General features: G+C 53.6%; 1 protein-coding gene across 2 annotated transcripts in view; it reads right to left on the bottom strand.

Annotated features, from left to right (window-relative positions):
- The window catches only part of RAI1 (retinoic acid induced 1), a 76403-nt gene extending 50060 nt beyond the window's left edge, over positions 1-26343 (bottom strand). The window contains exon 1 of one of the 2 annotated variants that reach the window (XM_069870389.1): positions 26205-26343. The gene's annotated coding sequence lies outside the window, so the exon portion shown is untranslated. The remainder of the gene's footprint in view (positions 1-26204) is intronic. The other variant, XM_069870390.1, reaches the window with a different exon arrangement.
- Between the last annotated feature and the right edge of the window lie 211 nt (positions 26344-26554).

Raw genomic sequence — 26554 nt, 5'->3', positions numbered from 1 at the left:
CTTCTCCCTCAGCTACATGGGTTTGATTATCCCCCTCAGCCTACTCCCTCACCCAGCAGCAGGAAGATCTCTCTTCTCCTCCAAAGACATCTCCACCGTCCTCCAAGAAAATAAGCTCTTCCTTTTATTTATCTTTTTTTTGCCCTGAAGCAACAAGCACACAAACCACCTTCTGCTCTGCACAGAACCAGCAGCTCACAGCAAATAACCAACCCGCTGGCTCCAAAGCAAACAGCTTTGTGATCCTAAGCGGGCTGGCAATTTCTATACAAGTGGGACCCTTTCTTCCAGCTCCCTCACCCCCACGTCATTTGTAGGGAAGTTCCCTCCTCCTTCCCGTCCTCAGGTAACTGCATCTTGATGGAAACTCCCAGATTTGTAGGAGTCACCCTCCTTTTCCCTCCTCCTGCTCGGTGGCCAACACCCCTCTGCTTTAGAGATCAAAGCAGAAGGGGACCAGCTGTGTCGTGTTCTTTCCTCTCCAGCCCTTTCCATCTCCATTCGCAGCCAGCGCGAGCCCCTGCTGTTCTGACAGCGCTTTGTGCCGCCCGCTCAGCACCGCAGCCCTGTGCCCGCTGCCTGCTCCCCCTCCATCCTGCTCCTGCCATCCCTGCTCCTGCTCTAGATGCACTGGGAACACAGGGAACCCTCTGGAGCACTTGGCTGGGTCCCCTCTGGCCACCTTTGGCTGCTGCCCTGCCTGTCATGTGCCGCTTCGGAAGAGGAAATATGCTCAGAGAAGGGAGAAACGGGAGGATCGGCTTCCGCTGAAACCCCATCCCAACTCCCCATGTTTGGAAACTCCTCCACAGACCGAAGCACGAGACCACATCTCCCTTCCAAAACACAAACTCCACACGGACCTTCATTCCAGGCTCATTTTGGCATGGGAGCAACCTCAGCTGGGAAAGTCCAAAGCTGAGAAAGCGGCCAAGGGGACAGAACTCTCCCTCCATGTTCAGATGCTGCTGAACATCTCACACAGCTCTCCATGCTGCAGCAGGGATTTGCAACGGGATAATTAGCACCGGGGATGGGCTTCTTGCCGCATCTGGGAAAACTTGTCCATTTTTGGCCTCCAAGGGAGGCTCGATGGAGGCTCCTTCCATCTGCATCACCTTGTGGGTCTGACAGGTCCATTTTAGGGAGCGCAACCCTGACCTTTGTGATCTCTCATCTTGACCACACCACGTGCACCTCCCACGTGCTGCAATTGTACAGCAAGCAGCGTCGCAGTCCCCTGCTTCCCAACACTTCGCTGTAACTCAGCTGAAATCCAGCTTGGAGTTGTCTCTTGTACGAGGTCTTTGAAGAAAGCATTGCATAGAATTAAGTCTCAGCGCTTTTTATATGTAAAACGCTGAATTTAGCTGCTAATGGCAATTCCCAGCAGAAAAGGATGGTTAGTAGTGGCGGGTATATTTATGAATACTTTTTAAGCAAATGCTGTGAGGCGGGAAATCTATCAGTCCTTGCGGAAAGCTCCCCAGTTTGCTGCTGCAGGCATCTAAATGCAAAGCTTCAACATGGCTTTTGCGTTTTCAGCTCTGCTACACACATCCCCCTCGAACCTCTTCTCTCAGGAGCGGTTTCTCGGCCTCTCTCCCACGGTCACGCGTGTGTCACCGTGACCTGCCCAGCTCAGGGAGGGAGGCAGCATCTCTGTCCTTCACCAGACACTCCACTGACTTGTCAGCAAATAAAAAGCTGGGGATCTACTTGACTGGTCTCCTCAGCTGCCCTCTCCCAAGTGATAAAGGGCTGACATATAAAATACCCATGTCCTGGATTTCTGGGAGGTTTCCACTGAGAGCGCATTGTTTTTCCCCAGCAAAGCCAGGAAAGAATTTACAGCCGATCAGCACAGCAAGAGTGTTCTGTGTTCTCTTTCCTGGGACAGAAACCCAGTTTGAAACAGATTGCTAGCAGCTAAATGCAAGTTCCTTAGCAGCTTCCAGGGCGAAAATATCCCCTCTCCAGATCTCCTTTTATGTCCACAACACATTATTCCGGTGGAGGGCTCTCTTGCTAAGAAAAGCTGTGAGAACTCCCAGCCCTGTCTCTAAAGTGGTTCAGGTATGGGAGCCAGCTCCCTGCCACGCATCCCTTGGTCCTACTGCCCAGCTGAGATGTCCTTAATTCCTCCATCTGTCCCCTCCAGGCTCTTGCTGGCTTGGCTTTCAGACGGTGAATACATACAGCAGGCTGCAAGGCTGCTTCTCTTAAACGTGTGTTTCTCTGGCAGCTTCAGAAGACGCGATGTCTGCTGAGTCCCCCAGCCCACTCGTGGGTTCTTCTGGGGCTTTCCATGCTAAGCTGCCTTTGTCCCACACACCCCATGCAGACAGACAGGAGGTTCACACCAAAATCCACCTCTCCTCTCTGCCTTTAACTGAACCAAAACAAAAAACAGATGGAAAAATCAAATGCTGGCAGTGTGAAGCATGTGGGCTGCACTTGCATCAGCCCTCCTGGAGCTGCTAAGTGTAATTCCCTCCAGCTCCAGGGTCCCAGGGTAAAGCCAGCCTTCCCTAAAAGAGTTATTGCTGGGGGTTCCTGCAACCATCAAGCAGCATGGAGGTGGAAGGGACAGAGGGAAAGCAAGAGGGGAGAGCAGACTTAGCGTTTCGCACTTTAGGATAGTCCAGGAGGAACAATTTTGTCTTCCAAACACGCCTTGCATGATGGTTGTGCACTGAATAGCAGCCGGACAGCCATAAACTGGACACTGAGCTGCTTTTAATCGAGTTCCATCTATGTGAGGCAGAGCCCCTGTGGAAGAAATAGCTTGTGACCACAGAATTAAGACCATACCCTAACGAACACACACCACTCTGCCGGACATAAGCCGCTCAGGTGCCTTTAACAGTGAGATTTCTTAGGTGCTCAGTGTCTGACTTCTCAGTGTTGTTTTTGTGCGCACGTGAGCTCATCTTCTTTTACCACGGCCTCTCCATTTCACCATCTTCCAGGGTAAACAATACCTGAACTCTTCCAAATCCCTCCCTGGGAGCACATCAGCGTCTGTAAACTTCCCTGAACGCTCCTCAATCTTGCCTTTCTGAACCGGGCTGAGCTGTGCTGCACGGCGACGGGGCTGTCACAGACACAACTCCAGTTCCCGCTGGGCTCTTCCTGTCCTGCTGATGCTTGGAGGTTACTTCTGTGTGCAGATGGGTGCCCGATAACCCCCACGCCACCCCAGAGCTCGCCATACGGTGCCAGGAAGAGAAGGAGTGGGGAGAGCCTGCGGTGGGGGCAGGGGCCGACAGTGTGTTTGTGGAGTAACGCTCAAACTGCCGTAACGGATTGCCTTGTTTACACTGGGCCCAGGGAAAATCACTCTGGGGATGGAGACAGAGAAGCGTCCAGAAGCCTCTGAGGGCTGGAGAAGCTCTGCATTGTCCTGCCTCTTAGTTTTGCTTTCAAATCCATCCTTCTCATCGCTGTCAAGGCACAGAATCAGTGTAGTAAGCACAGGAGGGATGGGGAAAGGAAAAGAAAAGAGTTGACCGATGGGAATGTGGCTCCGGCATGGAAGCATGGCTCCCTCTCACCAAGAGGAGCCCTCGATACCCAAGGATGCTCCAAGAAGGGTCGTTGGGTGAGGGGCTGCCGCAAGGAGTTGCCAAGACATACTGGGAGAGGGAGAAGAAGAAATAGGAACCACCTTAAGGGAGGGGAGCCGCCAGTGGAACAGTTAAAAATGACTAAATACTTTCCCAATATCACTCCTCCACGTAAGCACTGCTGTAATTGCCCTTGGGATGTTGCACAACGGCGCGAGGGAGGGGCGGGTGCTGGCAGGGTGGGCAGGGAGGGAGGCGTCCCCAGCTTGCTGCCATGGTGCAAACCTCCATCCAGGCACTGCTGTCATTGAGAGATGCTCTGCGTCGCTGCAGGGACATCTCTGTCACCTCGGGGCCCTGCTGCTGGATTTAGCCCCTGCCCCGAGGGAGCGTTCCTTGCAGGAGCTGGAGGATTCCCAGGAGGATTCGTTCCTCACGCCTCTGAGACACAGCGGGTTGCCCCAGGGAGCAAGAGCAAAAGGCGAGGAGGAAAAGAGCCCACGTTGCACTGTGTGGCAGAAGTAAAAAAAGGCAAAGGAAAACGAGAGAGATATAAGGGCTTCATTCAAGCGCTCTCGCTCTCTGGAAGTCTCACGCAGAGCAGCTGGTCTTTAAGACAGTCGCAAGCACGACATGCAAGCACAGAGCAGTTACATTTCTGGGTGCTTTTATTAGTGACACTCAGACAGGGGCATCCACTCGACCCCCACGCGAAGGAAAACGGCTGACTCATTCTTCCAGCGATGCTCAAGAGCAGGACACGGCGCTCTGTAGCAGCAGCATGAGTCCTCTCCTGCTTGATAAGCCAGATCACCGGATCTGGGCTTGGACACCACGCACGTACGCACGCACCAACTAATCCGCGGATGCGCCGGGTCCCTGGATAGAGCATCTGCAGCCTTTGCTTCCAAAAACAGCCCGCTGACGCTCAAGTCGAAAGAGAAAGCTCTGAGAGATGCAGCTCGAGGTTTAAAACATCTGTGGGCCACCAGCCATTAAATAGGATGCTATGCTGGTTTGCTGCTATCGGGTCTTACGCCAGGTTCATCGCTGTGCCGGCTGGGTACCGTCCAGCAATGCATTAAGTGATGTGACTATTTCTGTTCTCATCACATGTTTGCTCTCATCCTCTCCAGGGTGTATGTGGCGGGGGGGGGGTAGGGGGGTGGAGGGAAACACATATTCATTATGGAGTGTCTGATTTGGGTAAGGCTTTTCCTTTCTCTGCGTAACATGCGCTGTTGGCAGAGGAGAAAGACGATTTTATTTTCCTAATATCCATGTACTCCGGTATTTCTGTTAGACGAGGCAAAGTCAAAGAAATGCTAATCAAATATCCAGGAGTGCACAGTGCTGACATCTGCACCTCGCTACTATATGGCCTTTCATTAGCATTACCTAAATGTACGACCATACAAAGAGCAGATTTCCTTAGCAACAGGGCTGCCTTCATATTTCCTCCCCACTACCCCCTGCCCTTAGAAGAAAAATGACTTCAGCTCTTTTGCAGAGTCGTGCTCGCAGCCACTCTGTGATGCAGCAGTGCTATACAACACTGCCAGGCTTACTATATACTGCATCTGGGACGCTTTCCTCTCTACGCCGGGATCCGCGAGCCATAAAGCACCCTCTTGACTTAGCTCTTCTGTACAGCCGCAATAAAACTCCTCTCTTTTCCTAACGGAGCATATGCAAAACAGCCCTGTAATGGCAGAGGGGGGATCCTCTCCTCCAGATGACTTACAGCTCTCCTCGCTGAGGGAGGATGTCCAGCACGCCTGGCAGGGCTGGCATCACCGGCTGCCACCTCCTTTGCTCCTGAGCACCTGGGCATGGGATGCCAACTGCCCACCTTCCAAAACTGCACCTTAAGCCACCTTCGCCTTGGGCAGGGAGCCGCCAACCCCCCCTCTCCCCAGATCTGGGCCAGAAAGCCTGAACACATCATCCTCTGCGCTCTCCCCCGGTGCCACAGCCTGGTGCGCTGGGCTATTTTAAGAGCTCGTCTGGGAGACTGGCACACGCACCGCGCTGCCGGGAACTCCCTGCTTCTGTTTCAGAAAAACTGGAGGCTGGGAGCCTGCCGGGACTCACCCCTGTGATTCCCAAGGTCTGACCCTCCTCTCGCTGGGGCTGGTGCAACGCTGCTGAGTCAAATGGAATTAGTCCCAATTAGCACTGGTGAAATGAGAGGAGAATCCTGCCCTCCTTGGCATTCCAATCCCTCCAGCCAGAGGTTGTGACCACTAAAACCTCTCCCTCCAGCCATGCCTCTGATTTTCATCTTCCTGCCCTCCAACCCACTCATTCTGTGTCGCCATTCCCTGCCTTTTCCACACGGATATTCTCTCTCTTTCCCATTATGATCGGGTCTTTGATTGCACGATCGCATAACTATAATGAGACAAATATTTATTTTGCAGATATGGGTTAATCAGACCGAAGGTATAGAAATATTTCATGCGCTAATCAGAGTACCTTCAGCAATCAGTATAGTAAATAACTCAGGTAAATTAACATAGGAGAGTTCCCTTATCAGGTTTTAGTCTAAGATATATGTGCATTAAGGACTAATTTGCCCTCCCCCCTCAGATTTGGGCTGGAGCCCAAGATGAGGTTCAAGCCAAGGTTCCCTCCCATCAGCTTTCACGGGAGCTGTGTGGGCTTCGCTCCTGGCAGGATCAGACGCTGGGATGAATATTCAGCAGCGTGACCGCCTCGCCTTTGTTTTCTGTGCTCTGCACCTTTAAATTTCCAAGGGCTCTGCTGTTTGCAGCTCAGACAGCCTTTTTGCATTCAGTTCATTGCAAGCTGACACGGGAGACACGATGGAGCAGGTTGTCTCTCCTGCTCTGAGCCCTTCACGCCACTCTGACAGCGTTCAGGGGCCATATTAAGAGTCGCGAGTAATTAGCGAATTCCTCCTGCCCCATGGCAGGCTGGCGGTGGCTGGTGGGTCGCATGAGGTGCCAAGAGCGGAGGGACAGCAGCGGCTGCGGGGATGCTGGGCTCCCATGGGGGTCCAGAGGGGCCAAGAGTGGAACGAGCCAAGAGAGAGTGACAAAGCTGGGGAAGGGGCTGGAGAACAGGCCTTGTGAGGAACAGCTGAGAGAGCTGGGGGGGTTTAGCCTGGAGAAGAGGAGGCTGAGGGGAGACCTCATTGCTCTCTACAACTACCTGAAAGGAGGTTGTGGAGAGGAGGGAGCTGGGCTCTTCTCCCAGGTGACAGGGGACAGGACGAGAGGGAATGGCCTCAAGCTCCACCAGGGGAGGTTCAGGCTGAACATTAGGAAAAAATTTTTCACAGAAAAAGTCACTGGGCACTGGAACAGGCTGCCCAGGGAGGTGGTTGATTCACCTTCCCTGAAGGGGTTTAAGGGACAGGTGGACAAGGCGCTGAAGGACATGGTTTAGTGATTGATGGAATGGTTGGACTCGATGATCCGGTGGGTCTCTTCCAACCTGATGATTCTATGATTCTATGAGAGCCCAAGAGCAGCTCTTTGATGCAAAGAGGCTCCTGCAAATCAGTGGTCCAAGGAGACAAGGGCTTCCCAGATCCCCTGTCCTCAGTGTGCCTCGCTCAGGTGCCCCCAACCCAGAAGAGGCTCCTCTCCTGCCCCAAACCAGCTCCAACAACTGCATTTATCCGTTTCTGCTCAGAAAAGGCTCCCACAGAGGAAACACAGAGGGCCCGGATATTCTGCCCTCGCCTCTGTGGTGTTTCGGGATCCCTGAGAACAAAAAGCACCGGAGGAATGGCAGGCATTATAGTAACGATGGTGACAAATTTAATTAGAGCAGGAAGCTCTGGAGTGGATTTCAAATGGCAACACGGCATTTTGTGTGAAAGCATTGCCTCGCTCCCCCCTCCTCTTCTTCCCTCCCCGCCTCCACCACACGGCTCCATCCAAACCCACCCCACCCCGCGGGATGCATCCCTCTAATTTTCCCACATACCGTCCCCTTCATCCCCCCCGCCCCAAGGACCGACACATTCCCGCGGTCTGGAAAATGCAACCGTAGAGCAATTCAATAATAGAGCGGCCAGATGTGCAACAGTATATCCAACATGTCATTCAAAGGACCCCTTCAGTGGAGCCGAGACATGCTATCCCGCAATCTTAACTAATACATCCTGGGGCCCTGGAGGAGTTGATGGATGTATACAATTCCCTTTCCTACAGCTGTGGTCCCTTTTAGAGGGGGCATCCAGCCTCAACAATAGCCCCGCTGTTGCTTTCAAGACAGAACCTCTTCAGACAAACCGGGCTTAATCCTGACCCCGCTTACGCCCGCCCGGACTCTGCGGAGGTCGGTGGGGTTTCGGAGCCAAGGGCTGGGGGCAGGATCCGGCCACGCGGAGACGATGTCTGCCGTTTCACCTTGTGCTACAGGCTCTGAGAAACCTTGGTAACTGGTTGGAATAGAACCACCTTGGGGAAAAGGCAAGCGGAGAGGAGCAGGTAATAAGATTTCTAACTGGTGCTGGTAGAAAGAAGGAAGTAATATAACAGTTTAATTAATCTATGCCTATTAGCGTTATTAAAGAAAACAGGGAGCTATTGGAGATTTACCTCAGAGAATATCATCAAACGGGGACCTTCTGCAGGGAATTTTATGTCTCTGTGCCCAATTTATAACCAGCACGGAGGTGTGGTGTTAGTGACAGCCAGTGCTGAAATGTCACAGTGCTTAGAAGTCATTAGCTGGGGACACAGGGAGAGAGAAAGAGAGGATGGAGGAGGGGACACGGGAGAAATGGGGAAGGAAGGAAAAGGAATTAATTTAATTAAAAATATCTTTAGAGCCTGTCTCTTGATTTGTGTGGTTTTGGGGCTTGGCAGAGCTGCTGAGAACGGTGTGGAAGGAAAATCAAGGTTGCTGGGGCTTTTTGAAGCCGATAAAAAAAATAAGCACACTTTTCATGTTCAGGAAGATAAATCCCCATTTTCTCAGTCTCAAGACAATCCAGTTATTTACTGACAGTTTTACTGTGAAATAAAAAGGGCTTTAAGCTTCTTTCTACTTGATGTCTCCATAGCCTGAATATTATTAGATCCCAGCCTGGTGCAGCTGGAGTTTTGGTTAATAAATTTAACGTCATTAGACAGAAAAGCCTTCTACTGAATGTTGCAATTCTTTTTTTTTCCCCTTTTTTTTTTTTTTTTTTGCCGTTGCAGTCAGACTGTATGTAGGTGGTAAGAATCAAAAGAAAGGAAGTACGCTTGGCAAATAGGGGAGCACTAAAAAAAGGTTTCGCTCGGGCTCAGGTTCGGCGCGAGGGTGTTTCACCCGCAGACGAGGTTGGGCTGAGCTCCCTCCGGGCGGACGCACTCCACCAACACCACAGCTTCGCAGCGTCTCTCTCTGTAACCCTCCTGTTTTGCACAGTGATGCCACATCTTGGGGTGCTCGGTCCCCTCGAGGGAACGGCGCTGCGGGTGGCCGTGCCCACCAGCACAGCGAGGTCTCGGGTTGTTGGTGTCAGGTCAGGGCACGGGCAGCGCCACAACGCTCAGGGGATGCCTTGGTGCCATCACCACAGGGCTGCGCTTAGGGCAGCGCTTAGGGCAGCTTTTCATAGAACCATAGAATAGTTTAGGTTGGAAGGGACCTTAAAGATCATCTAGTTCCAACCCCCAACTAGAAAAGAAAAAGCATCTTTTCCACCCCATCCGCTACAGGGCCATCGCATGGCCAAGGGTTGGTGCTGCTGCTCCTGCCATGGCTGTGTGCCTTCTCCTGCCAGAAAAGATGTCGACTGGGAGGAAGACACTGAGGAAGACTCCAAGGAAGATGCTGCAGCATTCTCATCACCCCACTACGCATCTAGCCAGCTTCTTCATCAGCTCCTGCCCTGCTGCCTTCCCACCACAAGCAGGTGGTTGCCATGGCCAGACCCTTCCTCCCTGCCAACAAGGCCAAAGCATGGCAGGGTTGGGTGGGATGATTCATTTTGGGAAGGTGGCCCCTGTGGGTTGGCTAAAACATGTGCCACATGGTGGCTTTCTAACCCCAAAACCTCACGGATGCTGTGGACACCAGGAGAGAACTTTGATGGCAGGAGCGGGGCTATGAGTCACCTCCCAGCTGTGGGTTTCACGCCACGCAGAAAGAGCCTCTGTGTTGAGATAACCCTTTTATCAAATCAATAGCGGTGGCTGGAAGCGGAGAAGCAGAAGGGGGTCTTGGGAGAGGCAGCAAGGGAACAGGGCTGACCAGGGACAGGGGTCTCGGGCAGACAGCAAGAGGACAGGGCTGGCCAGGAGCAGGCGGGGACGGTTGTGGAGCCGGAGGCTGCCGGGACGGGAAGGAAGTGGTTGTTGTGGGAGTAACGTCAGGAAGAGCCTCTGCTGGGGCCTGAGCGGGCAGGGAGAGGGGAAGATCAGAGAGTTCATGGGATGGGGATAGGGAGGAAGCGTTCGAGGGAGAGGAGGTGGAGCAGAAGGGTCTGATGTGGGGATGGGGGTGAAGCCCTGAGCAGCAACGTGCTGGGAGACGCCTGTCCTAGGAGCACAACCGACCCCAAAAAGCTGCTGGATTCCACCTAATCCCCCCTCTGGCGAATAAAAGCAAAACAAATAATTGCAAGAAGCAAGGCTGGGTAATTAGCAGCAGATGGCTGGCGATGACAGGTACCTTCATACCTGTGCACCCCTATTTAACAGCCTTTCCACTTGGAGGTGCTCCCAGATCCGCGGCTCTCGCCAGCTGAACACTCGCAGCCCGGCTAGAGGCAGCGGTACTGAGCGCAGACAGCAGCTCTGCTTTGGGGAAATCCAGTTTAGAGCCAAGGCAATGCATGCAGAGTCATTAATCTAGGTCTAGTGCCAATAGGGATGGCTTCGCATTAGCGCCGGGCCCCTTTGTAGTTCAGACAATCAGTCGTATTCAAACAGCGCGAGATAACGCTGCAGAAAGCTGAGACCATGGCAGCTCATTCCTCCTGTAAGGGGCGGGGGGAGAGGATTTACAGGCAAAATAGCATTGCATTAATGGGACTGCTCAGTATTCTGCACAGCCGCTCGCGGATAATGTCTTCGCAAACTAACTGCAATAAATTAATTAAATTAATCTACTATGCCGTGCTTGTCCCCACCCAACATCAAATTCAAGGATGATCAGGGCTTGCCTTATCCTCCATAGCCTACGAAAGAATCTGATCTCACTTGCTCTAGAGTTTCTGAAGCACTGAATTGCAAAGTACCACCTGCCTCACTAAACTAATCACCAGCCTGGTGGTTTAGATCACATCAGTTTTACATGTAATTAAGACTGTCCAGGAGGGCATGCAGCTGCTTACATGGTCGTTCCCTCTTATACAGCAACGTGCCTCCTGCTCAGATAGGTGCAATTAAACAAGCCTGTTCACAGTCATTAAGCATTAATGCACCTCATTAGCATAAGAACTGGAAGAAGCTTTGATGCAGGGAACCCCGCAGGAGAAGGAGATAGAGAGAGATGTACATACAGACAGGGAGGTGAAGGGCTGGGCCACCACCTCCTCGTGGCCCCAGCCAACCATTCCAGCTCCATTTCTCCAAAGCAATGAGCCATGCCATGCCCTCCTCCCCAGAAATGGGACTGGGTTATCTTTCCCCTCCCCCCTTTCTAAATTATGCTGCTGGGGGGGAAAAAGAAAAAAAAAAAAGAAAAACCAAAAAAAAACCCACCACCAAACCCAAACTGTTGGGATATTAACCTAGCGAATCCATTAATAAGCTGAACTCTCTGTTGGCTTTGACACAGCACACTAAAGCTTTAAAGAGACAGGGCCCCAGACACTGGAGATAGGGGCAGAGACAACAGCGCTAACAAAGAGCCACTGTTGCCACGGCCGTGGCCATCTCGGGTAGGTCCAGCTGTCTCTGGTGTTCTGTTTTCCAGACACAAAGAGCAGGCTGAACCGTTTTGGTCTGAATGGCTTTCATTTGATGGCAGAGAAAATGAGAGGGAAGAAAGAATCTAAGTAAAGTGTCCAGGAGAGGAGAAAAAAAAAAAAAAAAAAGAGTGTGGTGTGCTGCAGGTCTTCAGTGAGAAAGGCTGCAGCTCCCTGGAGCACAAAATGGGGCTGGCTCAGGGCGCAAAGGAAAGGCGACGTCGCGATTTCGGAGCGCTGCGTGCCACCACGAGCGAGGAACTGTGGGTAACGAGGATGCTCACCCCAGGGGAGCTGGGACGGACGCTGCCTGTCTCTTACGTGTTTGCCCGACGCTTTGCACAGCGACGCACGGTCTCCCAGCGCTGTCCGGCCACGGACAATAAACAGCTTGTCTAAGTTGGTTTTAATCCCAAGGGAACAACCTATGTTTGCACAGCTCTGGCACTACTGCGCTCAGAGCCCGTTAGGAGACTCCAGCCTGGACCATACGTTCATAGGCAAAGCCTCAGTGAGCTTTATCGTCACCACGGCAAGAAATGGGCTTGCACTGGGAGCATGAATCAGCTGGGAAAAGTGACTCTCTAAGAGAAATGGCTTCAAGGAACCACCACGCTCACACGGTACCATGAGGCTGTTCCAAATCTACACCCAAAGCAGATCCCAAGGCTCCATTCAAGAATGGGATGGGGATGTGCCCATTTCAAGCAACCCGTCTGCTGCAACTGCAGCCTCAAGAAGTCATGCATCTCTTATCAGAGGCCAAACCTGCATCCCCCAAGCTTGAAAAAGAGGCCTGAAATGTCTAGTCCAGAATCTTCTGTTATAAAGCACAGCCTTGAAAGACAGAAATGGAAGCTGAGACCTGTTAAATCCGTAGATCCATCCACTGGAGAGGCATAAAGGCTCGTCCCTACAGGATGCTCTCTGGCCCTCCATCTAGTCCAGTTCATAAGTGATAAAAGCATCCACTACTGCAGCTCTCATCTGGGAAGAAGAACAAACAACCCAAGCAGATCTTACCACTGGGAAATGGTTTCTAAGGGTCTCCAGAGATATCCTCTTTCCTACGCTCATTCCATTAGTGCTCTGCATGCTCCATTGTCCCAGTCTCTCCCTCCTTAGCGGTTACACCCTACAAATACAAACAGATTTCGAATCCCCTGTAGCTATTTGGCCCATGTTGATAATAATTTTCCCTCCTTGAGCACCTTTTATCTAGAGATCTGGAAGCATCTCCCTGGTAATGGTTATTAGCTTCTCCACCATCATGCAGTGTAGGGTTAGTACTGCTACATTTTACAGCTGAGGGGAACTCAGGCACAGAACAGTCAGAGATTCAGACCTGCTAAGCATCCTCTCGTGCCCTGTGGAATGGCACAGGGATGCAGGTGTGGAGCCCCTTGCTGAATCAGGTCCTAAATGATTTGTGAGCAGCATCAGAGAGAGGAAGAGACCCCAGGTTTGTACTTGAGTCACCAAACCCTCTGGTCTCCTTTCTGTGCCTAGAGGAGTCAATGGAAAGTCTCCCATGGATGGCAATAGGAAGTTCATGCTTTTTGAGTCAGTTGAAATAGCTTTTTTTCTTGTTTTTTCTTTTTGGGGGTGGGCAAAGAGGCTTTTACTGCACAGTCATTTTGATAAACCAAGGAGCCAGGCTTTTACCCAGCAACAGGCTGGGAGAATGACTGATGGAGACCATGACCCCAGTGAACCATAGCCTTGCTCCCCTAGTCCCTTCCCATTTGCCTTTTGTGATTACAATTAGTAGTGGGGGCCAGCAGGTGGGGGAAAAATAAAATAAAATAAAAGCCCCCCAGCCCCAGCCCTGCTCCCACCCCCTCATTGTCTGCGTGAGGCTGGCTGAGCCTCTGCACACTGCAGTCCTCTGCCCATTGTACTGCTGAGAACATGCGAACAGACGCTCTCGGGCGATGGGTTTTATTGAACGCAACTTCAATGGCAAATGGAGGGGGGGAAGGAAGGGAAAAAAAAATTTAAAAAAAAGCCTTGAAAATCTATGCCAAAAAAAAGAGGTGGGGAGGGTGTTTTTTAATGCAATCAATGGCTCCTTCCTATAACTCTGCCTGTTGTGAGGAAATTTCTTTCCAGTAGCAGCCAGCAGCAGTCCCAAGGCTGTGACATTGCTGTAACGCTTGGAGCTCAGCTCTCTATCTCTGGCAGCAGCCCCGTCTTTTTGTCATTATTGGCTGTGATTGCAGGGGGTGCACGCCAGCTCGCCGAGCGCTGAGATATTGCTGCCTTCTCCTCCCTCTGGACAACCTGCCCTCGGAGAGGAGTTTGGGAGGGCGGTGGGGAGGAGGTGGGGGTGAGAGAAGGGGCTGAATTCTCTCTGCCTCCCCTGAGTAAGCTCCTATCCAAACCCACATGGATAGGTAGAGGTCCCTAAGGCCCTTTCGGAAAGCTCATTAGGAAAGTAGTGACAGATGCATTAGCTATTAAAAAAAGGGGGGGGGAGAAGCTATCACAGAACTTTAAAAAAAAAGCAGCAGCAGCCGCTCGACAGTTTTATTGCTGTCAGATCCTTTTTTCCAGTGGGCACGTTGCAAAGCAGGAGAGATTTGGGTAAATATCTGACGCGTGCATGCTCTCCCTGTGTTCTCACACCCCCAGGGGGAAGCTGCCAGCTCTGCCTATTGCCACTGCAGCCACTCAACCTCCCTGTCCACCCCAGCACCTCCTGGAGAAGAGTTTTTGGGACAGGCATGTATAGCTGCATCCAAGGTTGCTGGAAGAACCCGCTGAGATGCCATGGGGGAGCCAAAAAGCCTGGGTGTTAGCTGCTGCCATCCCTGACTCCAATCTGCAGCCTAGGGAGGACAGGTCTTGGCATGAGATGTTCTCTCCTCATCTAAGCAGAAGCTGCTGAGATGGTGATAGAGTCCTGCGTGCCGAGACCTGCTGTCCCTGCAAGCTCTGGCAACGCGCTTGATGGAAGGACGGGTACAGGTCACATTGTACAACTGCATTGGACGTGCAGCCAGGCTCCCAGCTCCATCCTAGCCCAGACCCACCATCGCTCCAGCACAAGGTTGCAACCTGCAGCCCTCACGGTCTGGGAAACAAGCGTACACACGTGCCAGTGGGGTGCACACCAACCACAGCACAAGGAATTGCCTCCCTGAAGCAAGAGGGAGACACAGATCTGGTAGCAGCTGGCAGCCACGGATCTGCCAGTAGGGACCAAGCAATGGGCAGAGTGGGAAATGGTGGGTATTGGATGAAGACTGGATGCTCTGGATGGTGGTCTGGGCTGGTGGGCAGGGGTTAGACAATGAGAAGTATGGGGAGGCAAGATCAAGGTGATGGTGTGGGTTTGGCCCTCTCCCCATGCCATGAACCAAAAAGGCCACCACCGCTTACACCTGTGTGGAAAGCAGAGCCCAGGTAATAACGGAACGACAGATGTTGCACCTGCATGACAGCTCCCGAACAGCGCCAGATGAGCTGGAATTCACATCTGAGCCACAACGGCAAAGCTCTTCCCACAGACAGCAGCGGGAATCAAAGCGTCGCTTCCACCACCGCGCTCCCAGCACCATATCCTGCCTCTGCGCACCGCAATTTCCACAGACCATCCTCATCGCTACAAGAAGCTCATGCCAGGTCCCCTTTGAGACCTCTCCATCTCTCAGAAAGGGGCACGGCTATTTCAAAAGCAACCAGGGAGGGGGATGAGAAGCAGCCATCAGCTCGCACCCCCCAAGCTCCCCTCCTGCCGCCTCCCAACCGCAGTCAGGAGGCAGAAACCTCACCAGAGGAAAACAGCAGCAGCAGAAACCATCCCCCTCGGTCGAGTTTTAAATGGCTCTCAGATCCCTTCAAACAAATCTAAATGCACCGATCCTATTGTGTGCATAAATCTTTGCACCGGGGCCTGCACGCCTCCACACTATTGATAAAGAGAAACGAGTCTTAAATATTTAATGAGCGAATAAACCCGTTAAGAGGATATGATTAACTGCACGCCACAGCTCTGCATTTAAGGTGTCCCTGCTGTACCTTTAGAGGGGTTTTATTTTTAAGGGAAATCGGCAGCAGCAGCTGGTGGAAGCGAGCAACCGGGGCGCGCGGGTGAGGCAAGAACAGGAACGCCGGCACAACGCTCCTCTTTGGAGGCATAAATATGCCACTGGAGCTCCTGCTATTAAGCAGGGGACAGGTGGGGCCCCATTGACTCAACCTGATGGCAGAGATCAGAAAATAGAGCTGAGGAGGGTTTACGAGAGGTGGCGGGAGCCAGGCTGTCAGTTAGAGAAAACATCTGAACTCTGCACCTTTCCGTCTCGCCTCGCGGCAGGAGGGGGCTGCTGGGGGAGATCGGGAGACCTTGCAGCTATTTTCCACTGAACCAGGGAGCTGGAAGGCGACCTTGGGCAAATCGCTTACGGTCACCCTCTGCCTGGAGTTGAGCTCTGCGCGACGCAACCGGAGTCTCGTCTGCAGCGGGTGCGGATCGAGGCAGGACTGGTGGAGCCAAGGCTGGTTGCATGTTCCTTCCCTTCGCCTCCACCGAGCCCACCGGGGCCAGAGCACCGCGCAGAGTGAGGGTACCAACCCATCACCACCTGTCAGCCAGCCCACAAGATGTTTCTCAGGCACGCAGAGATCCATCGATGGAAGATGTTATAAAAGCGAGTGCTATAAATGTCCCCTTCCTATGTGACTTTTAATGTTTCTAAATTATTTTGATCATTATTTTTACCAGAGCTTAGCGAATAATACAAAACAAACCACTGTGAATCATCACTCCAGTTTTTAGATATGTTAAATATATCTATTTTGGTGCCACCTTTTTTGTTTATGTTCTCCAAGTGTTTCTTGCCAACAAGTTACCGGCAGGGTTTTTTGGCCAAGAAGGGAGGGGAAAAAAAAAAAAAGGACAAGACAGACTGTTAATATTAATCAGCCACTGAAAATATTGGAAGAAAGTAAATTTCAAATTCTAAATTGCAACAGTTCCCTCCCCAAACCTCAAATCTAAAAATTAAGCCTGTCCAATCGGGAAGCTGAAATCCGTCATGTGATGCAAGATCCCAATTAAAACGACTCCCATTCTTGAGACTGAGTATTCACAAAAGAGCAAAGACCGCGAATTATTTGCAGAAATTATCTGGAGAACAATTTTGAATAATGAATACGATGGGGGAAATCGCAGTCACTTTGAATACTTAATGCAACTACAAAAAATCATGAACAATTTGTGAATAGAAAAGAGGTGAAATGCATGGAATAGATCATTTATCACAGTCCTGCCACCATCAGCGATTATTAGATATGAACGATGCCCCTGTACGGCTGTAAACGCTGCAGAAATTAGCTATAGCGACTGACGGACAGATGGAAGTCATGCTTGGAAATGCACCTAATCGAAGAGGCTGTGCTACCACGGCCAAGTAAGGGACCACAAGCCCGTGACCTCGTATAAATCAGGGCGAAATAAATTGGGAAATGGGATGTACAAAGCAACCCCAGGCAGGAGGAAGGGATGCTCTGGGTGACGCAGCCGAGCAGAGAGCAGCTGTAGAGGAAGAGGCACGTCGCCCTGACACACACTGGCCAAATCCCAAGAGGCACTAGTACAGAGTAACGTCGAGGATGAGCGTCAGGACTGTGTGACTGCAACTGGTGGAAGGTGTTGGAGATGCCTGCTACCCTCCTGCGTGTGGCCAGCGAGCAGGGCAGCAGCAGGGAAAGGAGAGACTCCAGGGAGGTCTGGATAAAACGTGGTTGGATGCTGCTTCACCAAATGCTGGCTCCCTAATGGGAAACACGGTCTTGCCGACCAGAGACTGCAACCATCCAGACATCTGCAGGGTCTGAAGCTGAGAGTGGGGCTTCACCAGATCCCACTCTACCTCAGCCACTTCTCCTCAAGCCCTGGGCTGAGCTAAAGTCTGGCTTCACCCCAAGACTGCCCCCGTGGCCACCTTTGACGCTCAGAGTGTGCAGGACCAGAGAAGCAGGCATAAAACCTGAAAGGTCTTTCTCGCTTGGGAGCCAAACTCCATGTGTATGTTAGATTTCCTTCACCGCAGCATTAACTTTGCACTGCACCTACCAGCATGGAGCACAGACACCAAACTCTTAGCACGCTTGCTTTTCTACAGATTGGGAGGGAGAAGCTGAAGGGAGAAGGCAGGAAGAGTTTAGGGGGCAAGAGTACGTAAGAAGGTGAGAAGGTGCTGGAGGACTTTGGGGGCCACAGGAAGGTGTGGAGGAGCTGAGAGAAGGCATCAGCACATTGATACAAGCATCTTGGCTTGTATCAGAAACGGTCCAGCAGGTCCAGGGAGGTTATTCTCCCTCTGTACTCGGCACTGGTGAGACTGCTCCTCGAATCCTGTGTTCAGTTCTGGGCCCCTCACCACAAGAAGGATGTTGAGGCTCTGGAGCGAGTCCAGAGAAGAGCAACGAAGCTGGTGAGGGGGCTGGAGAACAGGCCTTATGAGGAACGGCTGAGAGAGCTGGGGGTGTTTAGCCTGGAGAAGAGGAGGCTGAGGGGAGACCTTATTGCTCTCTACAACTACCTGAAAGGAGGTTGTGGAGAGGAGAGAGCTGGGCTCTTCTCCCAAGTGACAGGGGACAGGACGAGAGGGAACGGCCTCAAGCTCTGCCAGGGGAGGTTCAAGCTGGACATCAGGAAAAAGTTTTTCATGGAAACGGTCATTGGGCACTGGAACAGGCTGCCCAGGGAGGGGGTTGAGTCACCTTCCCTGGAGGGGTTTAAGGGACGGGTGGATGAGGCGCTGAGGGACATGGTTTAGTGACTGATGGGAATGGTTGGACTCGATGATCCGATGGGTCTTTTCCAACCTGGGGATTCTGTGATTCTATGATTCTATGAAGCTGGGCAGGTGGCTGCAGAGGGCATGGCACAGTTGTGATGCTGCTGAAATGGAAGGGAACAAGTGCTGCCGAGCACTACCGACTATAGGGTCCAGTGCCACTTCAATAACATCAGTTTTCCCTCTCTGATTCACAAACTGCCTGCAAACCAGCCATCCCAGCAAAGACCCCTTCAGCCCAGGCTACATCACTGCACGCTGGGAGAACCGTGGTCCTGAAGGGTTCAGAGCAACTTCACCACGAGCAAAACCTGCTCTTGCAGTCGCTGCCTGAGCTTCCCTGCAGCGCGTGCAACCAAGCCCGTGCTGGGCAAAGTCTGCAAGCACCGCTCAGGCGGGGAGATGCTGGGCCTCTTCCTGCCCAAATACCGTGTGCAAGGCAGCGCAGCAACGGTCTGGTAGAGATGGAGCTTTTTTACATCCCAGCCTGGTCAGCTGACGTTTATCAGGGTAACAAAAGGTTACAGCCTGATCACAAGACAGGCAGACAATGCATCTTCCCCTTCTGGGGAGGAAAGTCAAGCGCCAAAGTTGTAAAAGCAGTCTAGTCATCTCTCGTATCTTCTTCTGCCTGTAGTTTGACGTGAGGTAGATGATTCTTCTCATCTTCCTTTGAAAGGCAGAATTTTCTGCATTGTAGGTGCAAGAATTTAAAAATAAAAGAGTAATTCATGGCCTTCTACATTTCAGGCCAATTACTTATTGTGGGACTCAAAGAAAGCAGAGGCTGGATCCCTTGAATTCACTTGAATCCAGGATGTTTCTATCCATTCGTATCAGGATTTCAACAATCCTGGTTGTTACACGCCTGGACCGAGGCATCAAGAGAACCACTCAGAAATGAGAGTCATTATTTGTTATTAACTCACCCGGAATCTGTAATATCTTACATGTTATTTTGCTACTTGGCTGTGGAGTGAAATAGCTCCTTAGAAAAAAAGGAAAAAGGGAATCATCCACCATCACAGGATTATCTTTCCAGTGGACTCCAGTAGGTCTCCAGCAACCTTGATCAAAAGCAATCAGGACTCTCACGGTGGCTTCAGGGTTTTCTTCTTGTGTTCCTGGACACAGGCTGCCCAGGGCAGTGGTGGAGTCACCATCCCTGGAGGGGTTCAAAAAGCTTGTAGACGTGGCACTTTGGGACATGGTTTAGCAGGTACGGTGGTGTGGGGCTGATGGTAGGACTTGATGATCTTAGAGGTCTTTTCCTACCTCGATGATTCTCTCATTCCATATTGTAGATTCCCTCTGCGGCAGCACTAATCAGCTGAGACCACTCTGCTCCAGCCTCCTGCTTTTCCAGGTTCGGGCAGGCGCTGGTTTTGGAGCGTGGATGTTTGTTTCACATGTCCCCAAAGAGTCCCCTCGGAAGGCCATTCCAGGCAGGAAACTGCTGCTGCTCTTGGCCAGGGAATTGCACGGGGAAAACCAGTTTCACTTTCTTTTAAAAAAGCCTCTGAGTGAGGAGTTTGTTCTGGAGAGATGGAGAACTGCCAGGATCCCACAGGCTCTGCTCCTGCCTGTCTTGCCAGATTCCCTCCAGCACCAATTTGGCTAGTGTGGCGGCTGTCGTAGCGGTCTTGGGGGGAAAAACGACTTGTTTGGATAATGACTTAAGGTGCCCAGGGCACTTCTATGCCCCAGCTCTCCTAGAGCACTCACATTTAACCTTCCTGACTTTGCAGTCAGGGAAACAGAGGCTCAGAGTTGGCTCTGGAGACAGCTAGGGCTCCAGCAGTAACTTCAGTTGCAGCACTCTGATGTTCCAACAATGTCCACGTGCTGCAATGTCGGCATATCACCCACAACCTGTTTGAACTTCCTAAGATCCCCCAGCGAGGGTTCTCCCATGTCCCCTCTGTCCCCAACTCATCCACAGCGAGCCACCAGCCTTGGTCCCTCTCTCAAGCACCCGTTTCTGTCTCTGGCTCCCACCGGGCGCCTCTCCCTGCAGCTGGGCTTTGCCCCACTGATGCTCAGGGTACCCCCTTTCTCCCCACCATCCCCAAAAGGGCATCGCGACAGGGTTTGTGCATCTCCGCCGCGGCTGGTGACAGCGGGGCAGGCAATGACATTTGCTGCAGGAGCCTGACATTGAACCCAGCCAGTCAGAACGGAGGGTGTTTTGCTGGCAAGGGTAACGGCTCCACTCCGACACCATCAGCAAGGGGACAGGAGAGGGAGGGGAGAGGAAAAAAGCCGAAGCAGCAGCCAGACAGCTGCCTCTTCCTCCTCCTCCTTTTGTGCAGAAATGTGTTTTTGTTTGTCAGTCAAACAGATTGTTTTCTCCTTCTTTGCAGGCCAATTGTTTCTGCTCCTGCAAGATAAGGGACTGAAAAGGGCTGTATTTTTATGGCACTGAATCTAGGCCCTCTGAATTGGAGGGAAGACATCAAGTGGGAGGAGATTCCTGTTCAAATCAACACTTCTCTCCCCAGTTCCACACTCCAATCCTATTTCCACCCCCATTTTCCTTTTTTCTCCTTCCTTCTCCTGCCTGGAGCTGCCTCTCAGCCCTCTTGCTATTTAATCTCTGTCTCTCTGGACGACTCGGGAGGTTTATACAGCTTCGTCCTCTTTGCACCATCTGCTGAAAAGAATCTGTCTTTCCCCTCATCGCTCTGTCCAGTGGCTCCTCCTGCCATCCCCGCCCTGGAAAAAGGGGAGAGGAAAGCTGGTGCTGCTGCATGTGTACGTCCAGATGAACAAATCCTAGGAGAGGGTTTTTCTTTCCTGTAAAGGTTTTGCCCAGAAAAAAAATGCACCTTGGAGACCCGGATCCCATGCATGGTGCATGAGCAGGAGGCAGGAACAAGGAAGGAAGACAGTTAATAAAAGCAAGCCCAGATTAGGATAAGACGGCAGGTTCCTCTTCCAGCTTCCAGAGGAGCCTTTTTCCAGCCTTCTTCCTTTCTCCTGTTGGACTCTCCCAAGTCGACAATCCAGATGGGATGCTATGACTCACGGTGATGGAAACACTGGAGCAATGACCACTGAACAATCGTAAGCATCGTATTCACGCCATCGGAGCAGATGCCCAAGCCAATGAACCTGGAGAAGGTCCTTGCTCTGCAGACCATCAGGGCTGGAGGCAACACCAGCCTCACAAGCGGTGGCGATACCTGTGTCCCAAACACGAGTCCTTTGCTCCTGTGCACTGATCACATTGCGCTTCATTGTTCGGTGCTGAGGACCGGAGGGAGGTTTTGCCTCCCATCCTCAGGGGATGACAGCCTGGAAAGGGGCAGCGTGGTTCATATCCAACTCATAAGCTTCTCAGAGCTCAGGCTTGAGGACTGAGATTCACTCAATTAATTTTGCTTTGGCAAAAAGTCCATTTTTATTGCTATTTCATGCCTTCAGTATAGATTTTCCCTGCTCGTCTCAAAGGGATAATAAAACTCGACTCGTTCTTTTTATAAAAGTCTCACACTCCCTCTCTCACCAGGCTCCGTGTTCCCCAGCTAGAGATGTAAATTTAAAGGGGAAATGCTGTCATTTAAAACAAAACAAACCCAAAAAAAGCAACTCAGAAAGCCCATCTTTGAGCATATTCCAGCTCTCAAAACTAGGCCGTACAACCCAAGCAAAACCCAAGCAGCCGCCTTCCCGTGGCAAAGCATCCTCCCCACAGTGATGCCAACCCTCCTGCCGGGGACCGGGGTGACCGCCAGCCCCAGGAAGCCGCTCTCCACCTTGCACGGCTGCTGGTGGCCCTCATCTTGCTGTGACGTGTCGGGTTTTGCCAGCCGGGTGCTGGCGAGCGCAGGTGGCGACCGCTGCTTGGAGACAGCCCTTTGCGCTTGGCCATGACACGGGCTTCCCAGCACCTGCACCTGCCTCCCTCCTCCTCCTCCTCCCCACAGCAGGCGTGGGGTGAAAGCCTCGCTGCTGCTGGCCCCGAGCAGCTGTGGGAGCCCTGCTGGGGAACTCCCAAATCCAGGCAATGCCTGAGCAAGTGGATTTTGAGTGCGTTTCCGAGCAAGCGGTAAGACAGGATGCTGGCAGGTCGATGCACAGGTCTGCCCGCTCCACCCCAGCTGGGATGCATCCTGCTCCATCTTTGGATGGGCTGTAGCTGCGGAGCATCCCTCCGAGAGGTGAAGAAGGGAAGAGGAAACTGCCTTTCATAGAATCATAGAATGACTAGGTTGGAAGAGACCCACCGGATCATCGAGTCCAACCATTCCTATCAAACACTAAACCATGTCCCTCAGCACCTCGTCCACCCATGCCTTAAACCCCTCCAGGGAAGGTGACTCAACCCCCTCCCTGGGCAGCCTCTGCCAGTGCCCAAAGACCCTTTCTGTGAAAAATTTTTCCTAATGTTCAGCCTAAACCTCTCCTGGCAGAGCTTGAGGCCGTTCCCTCTCGTCCTGTCCTCTGCCTCACACCCTGCTGAGGGGGATAGGATATGAGTGGAACGCAAATCGCACTGCTGGAAAGCTGCCCTTAGCAAGTGGCAGCAATTGCCTGGGGACAGGGGAGGAACCCCAGCACCCGTGGGTTTTAAAAGCAGGTTAGACCCAGGTATCTGCCAGGCACAGCCTGAAGGACTCAAGACGGTTTCCTCCTGCCCTGGCCGCATGTCTGATTTGGTGATGTGCATAAATCCGCCGTCATCAGGACTATCCCTGCCCTGGTGGAAACCGGGAGCGAATCCAAAGCAGAGCAAAGCCGTGCGCCTCAAGAGGAGACGCGCACATGCCCGCATGGTGCCAACCAGCGCACTGCCACCACACCAGCCCTCTGCCACCACACCAGCCCTGTACTCCCGCACGGGACCGGACCAACCAGGAACAGGATGAGGGGCGAGAGCCTTCACCAGCATGTGCAAACCTTTCTCCTTCTCACCATCCTTTTCCCTCTCCCTGCGCCCTGCTGTGAAGCTGCCAGGAACGCCAAAGCCCTGCCTGCATCTGGCAGGGTAGGCAGCACCCACGGCAAGAGGAAACCCGCAGCTCGCTCTGTTCCTGCAGGTGTGCCTCCAACCGACAAAAGTTTTAGGGCAACTCGTGCTGGGATGGGCAGGAGAGGAGAGACAAAGGTGAGGAGAGGAAACCCTCAGTGATACCACGCTGCCTGGCTAACCGATGGCCCGTCACCTGCGGGCTCACCTCCATCTGTTAAACCAAAGTGGTGCCGCTTCCTCTGATGGCAGAACGAACCGTCTTTCCCTGCCACGAGCTGCCAAGCCTGAGGGATGATGCAGGAAACAATTCCACAGCTCCCCCATTTCAGAGGAAATCAGTTGGGGTCCCTAGATTTTCCCGGAGAGCCCTCACAAGACCCAACCCTCCAGGCTGGAAAATCCTTAGCGAGCTGTGACAACCTCTGCAGCTCAGGCAGAGGCGAGAGATGATTAAGACTGGCTGAAATCTCACAGGACTTTGACGTCTGAGAGGCCCCATGCAAGACAGAAAAACACCCCAGGCTGCTCCTTGCAACCCATGACTCCCCTCACCTTAGCACCGGGCTGAAGGGAGACCAAGGACTGAGTGAGGCCAGGAACCAGGTCACTGCTGCTGGTTTCCAGGCAGCGAGGGTTTGGAAGAGCAGAGGATCATTTAGCAGAACGAGAGTGAAGGTTCAGAGCAGAGCCTTCAAATTACACGCTACAGAGCACTTTTCCTGCCTAAAAGGTCTCTGAAATGACTGTGGCGGCTCTGAAACGAAGCACTCTGCATGCAATTGTTCCCTGGGGCTTGCAGAGGAGACAGAGCCGCGAGAGGAGAGGTGGGTCTGTGGTCCCTGGCACGGGCAGCTCCTTGTCAGACGAGGATACATGCTTCTTCTAGGCTCCCTGGGAACAGCCTCCCTAAATCTCCCTGGCAGCTTCTACCAGGCGCGGTATTTTTTTTTATTATTTTGTTTAATTTCTCACTTCCTGCCTTGAACTTCACACAGCTCCCAGCCTCGGGTGCAGAGCCGCTGCTCAGGGTGCAGATGCACCCAGCCCGGGGTCCGAGCCCCACGCGCAGCCAGCCCCACGCCGAACCCCTCCACCACCACGGTTCCTGCCATGCCTCGACGCGCACCTCGATCCCAAACGGAACAGGGAGGGAAAGAGCGCTCAGGGGGAACGTGTCCTTTTCTCCATCGCCCTCAGCTCTTTCCCATCTGTCTCCACGCCATCCCCCAGCAGCTCAAGGTCCATTTTCATCAGCCAGTGACAGACACCAGGAGACGCGGTCTCGGCACTGGCTGCACTCGTGGCACAGCCAACCTGCGTCTCGCCCCCCGCGGGTGCCCCTGCGTCTCCCACCCACGCACGGGTGACAGCACCTACACCTGCAGAGCCACAGCGCTGGAGGATGCGACCCACCAACCGGGGAAGGCAGCTGCGGGGCAGGAGCGCTCCACAGCACCCAGCACCCAGCAGAAAAACATTTCTGGACCCTCAAGGAGGCTCCCAAGAGCTTGGGCTGCGGGAGCTGAGCTGGGAGAGCCTTCTGAAGGTGCTGGCACCATCAGAGATGCTGCCCTCCGCCTCTCCCAGGTCAAACCCCCACTGTTGTTTTTGTTCCTCCAAAACATCACTTTGGGAGGTCACCTGAGGGCAGGCAGCCAGGACACCGCTCAGAGCCATGGGGGAGAGCAGGCAGGAGCCCAATGGCCACAAGAGCTTTTGCAAAGTCCAATTTGCTCACGTCTAGGGGACGGCATCGCGCTCCGTCCGAGGTGGTGGGGAACGAGCGCAGACCCCAGCAGCTCCCCGCTCTGACGTCAGCGAAAACCTCCGGCAGGTCTGCGACGTCAGCCACGACGCTTCGCCAGCAGCCAGAGAACCCTCGGCATGCCGAACCCCATGTTTGGGGAAGAGGCTGGTCGGCATCTCCGTTGGGATCCCCAAGCACCACCATGAACATTTCCAAGGGGTGGTGGGAAGGGGACACGCACCCCACACACACACAGACACGCTGCCGCTTGGCTGGAATTTAGCAGCTTAAAAGCAGCTGCAGGAGAAGGGTTGGGGGGCTCCCTGCCTGCCTTCCTCCAGGGGGATTCGGATGCTCCAAGTCCCCCAGCTGCATCCCAGCGATGCCCGCCGGGAGCACCGCGGCCACCCACGGGTTGGGGGCACCAGGGGGACCCTCGCTGTCCCCCCTGGGACGTCATCGAACGAGGGGCCAGGAGGAGAACGGAACGGGCTGCGGAGAGGGTGGAATGCAGTGTGGGGGGCAGAAGGAAGGGAAGGGACTAGGTAAAGGAGGAAGGAAGAAGAAGGGAAGGGAAGGGAAGGGAAGGGAAGGGAAGGGAAGGGAAGGGAAGGGAAGGGAAGGGAAGGGAAGGGAAGGGAAGGGAAGGGAAGGGAAGGGAAGGGAAGGGAAGGGAAGGGAAGGGAAGGGAAGGGAAGGGAAGGAAGGGAGGGAAGGGGAAAGAAGGGAGAAGGGAAAGGAGAAGGGAACGAAGGGAGAAGGGAAGGCAGAAGGGAAGGGAGATAGGAGGGAAAGAGGGAAGGAAAGGGGAAAGGAAGGGAAGCAGGAAGGAAAGGGGGAGACTACAAGAGAAGGGAAGAGGGAAAGGAAAGGAAGAGGGGGACGGGAGAGGGAAGACGGAAGAGGGAAAGGAAGGAAGAGGGAGCGGGAGAGGGAAGACGGAGGAAGGAAAGGAAGAGGGAACGGGAGAGGGAAGATGGAAGAGGGAACGGGAGAGGGAAAATGGAAGAGGGAACGGGAGAGGGAAGACGGAAGAGGGAAAGCAAGGGAAGAGGGAGCGGGAGAGGGTCGGGAGGGCAGCGGAGCCGCCGAGCCCCGGGAGCCGCAGCCGCGCCGGACGGGCCGGTAACGCGGGGCGGCGGGCGGAGACCCCGCGCTCCCCAACGTGTGTGTCCCCCCCCCCCCCCCCAACCCCGCTCCGCGTCCCCGGAGCCCCCCGTACCTGCGTCTCAGCGGCGGCGCTGGGCGGGGGCGGCCCCGGCCATCCCCGGCGGCCGCGCCGCGCCGTGCGAGCCGCCTCGGCGGTGTCAGCGGGCGGGAGCCCCGCGCGGCGCCGGGAGGGAGGGCAGGGGACGCCGGGGCATGACCGGGCGGCGCCGGGAGCACGCGCGACCGCGGCGACACCTGCCGGCCGGACACGGCGGGAGCGCGCCCGGCCGGGGAAACGGGACCGAGCGGCACCGGGAACGGGAGCGAGCGGCACCGGGAGGGGATGGGGCACGCGCGCTCCCGGGAAAGGGATGGCGCATCACCGGGAGTGGGACCGAGCGTCACCGGGAGGGGATGAGGGAC

This window comes from Phaenicophaeus curvirostris, chromosome 16, assembly GCF_032191515.1.
Source record: "Phaenicophaeus curvirostris isolate KB17595 chromosome 16, BPBGC_Pcur_1.0, whole genome shotgun sequence".
NCBI classification, from domain to species: Eukaryota; Metazoa; Chordata; class Aves; order Cuculiformes; family Cuculidae; genus Phaenicophaeus; species Phaenicophaeus curvirostris.
This window is presented reverse-complemented; position numbering and strand designations above follow the sequence as displayed.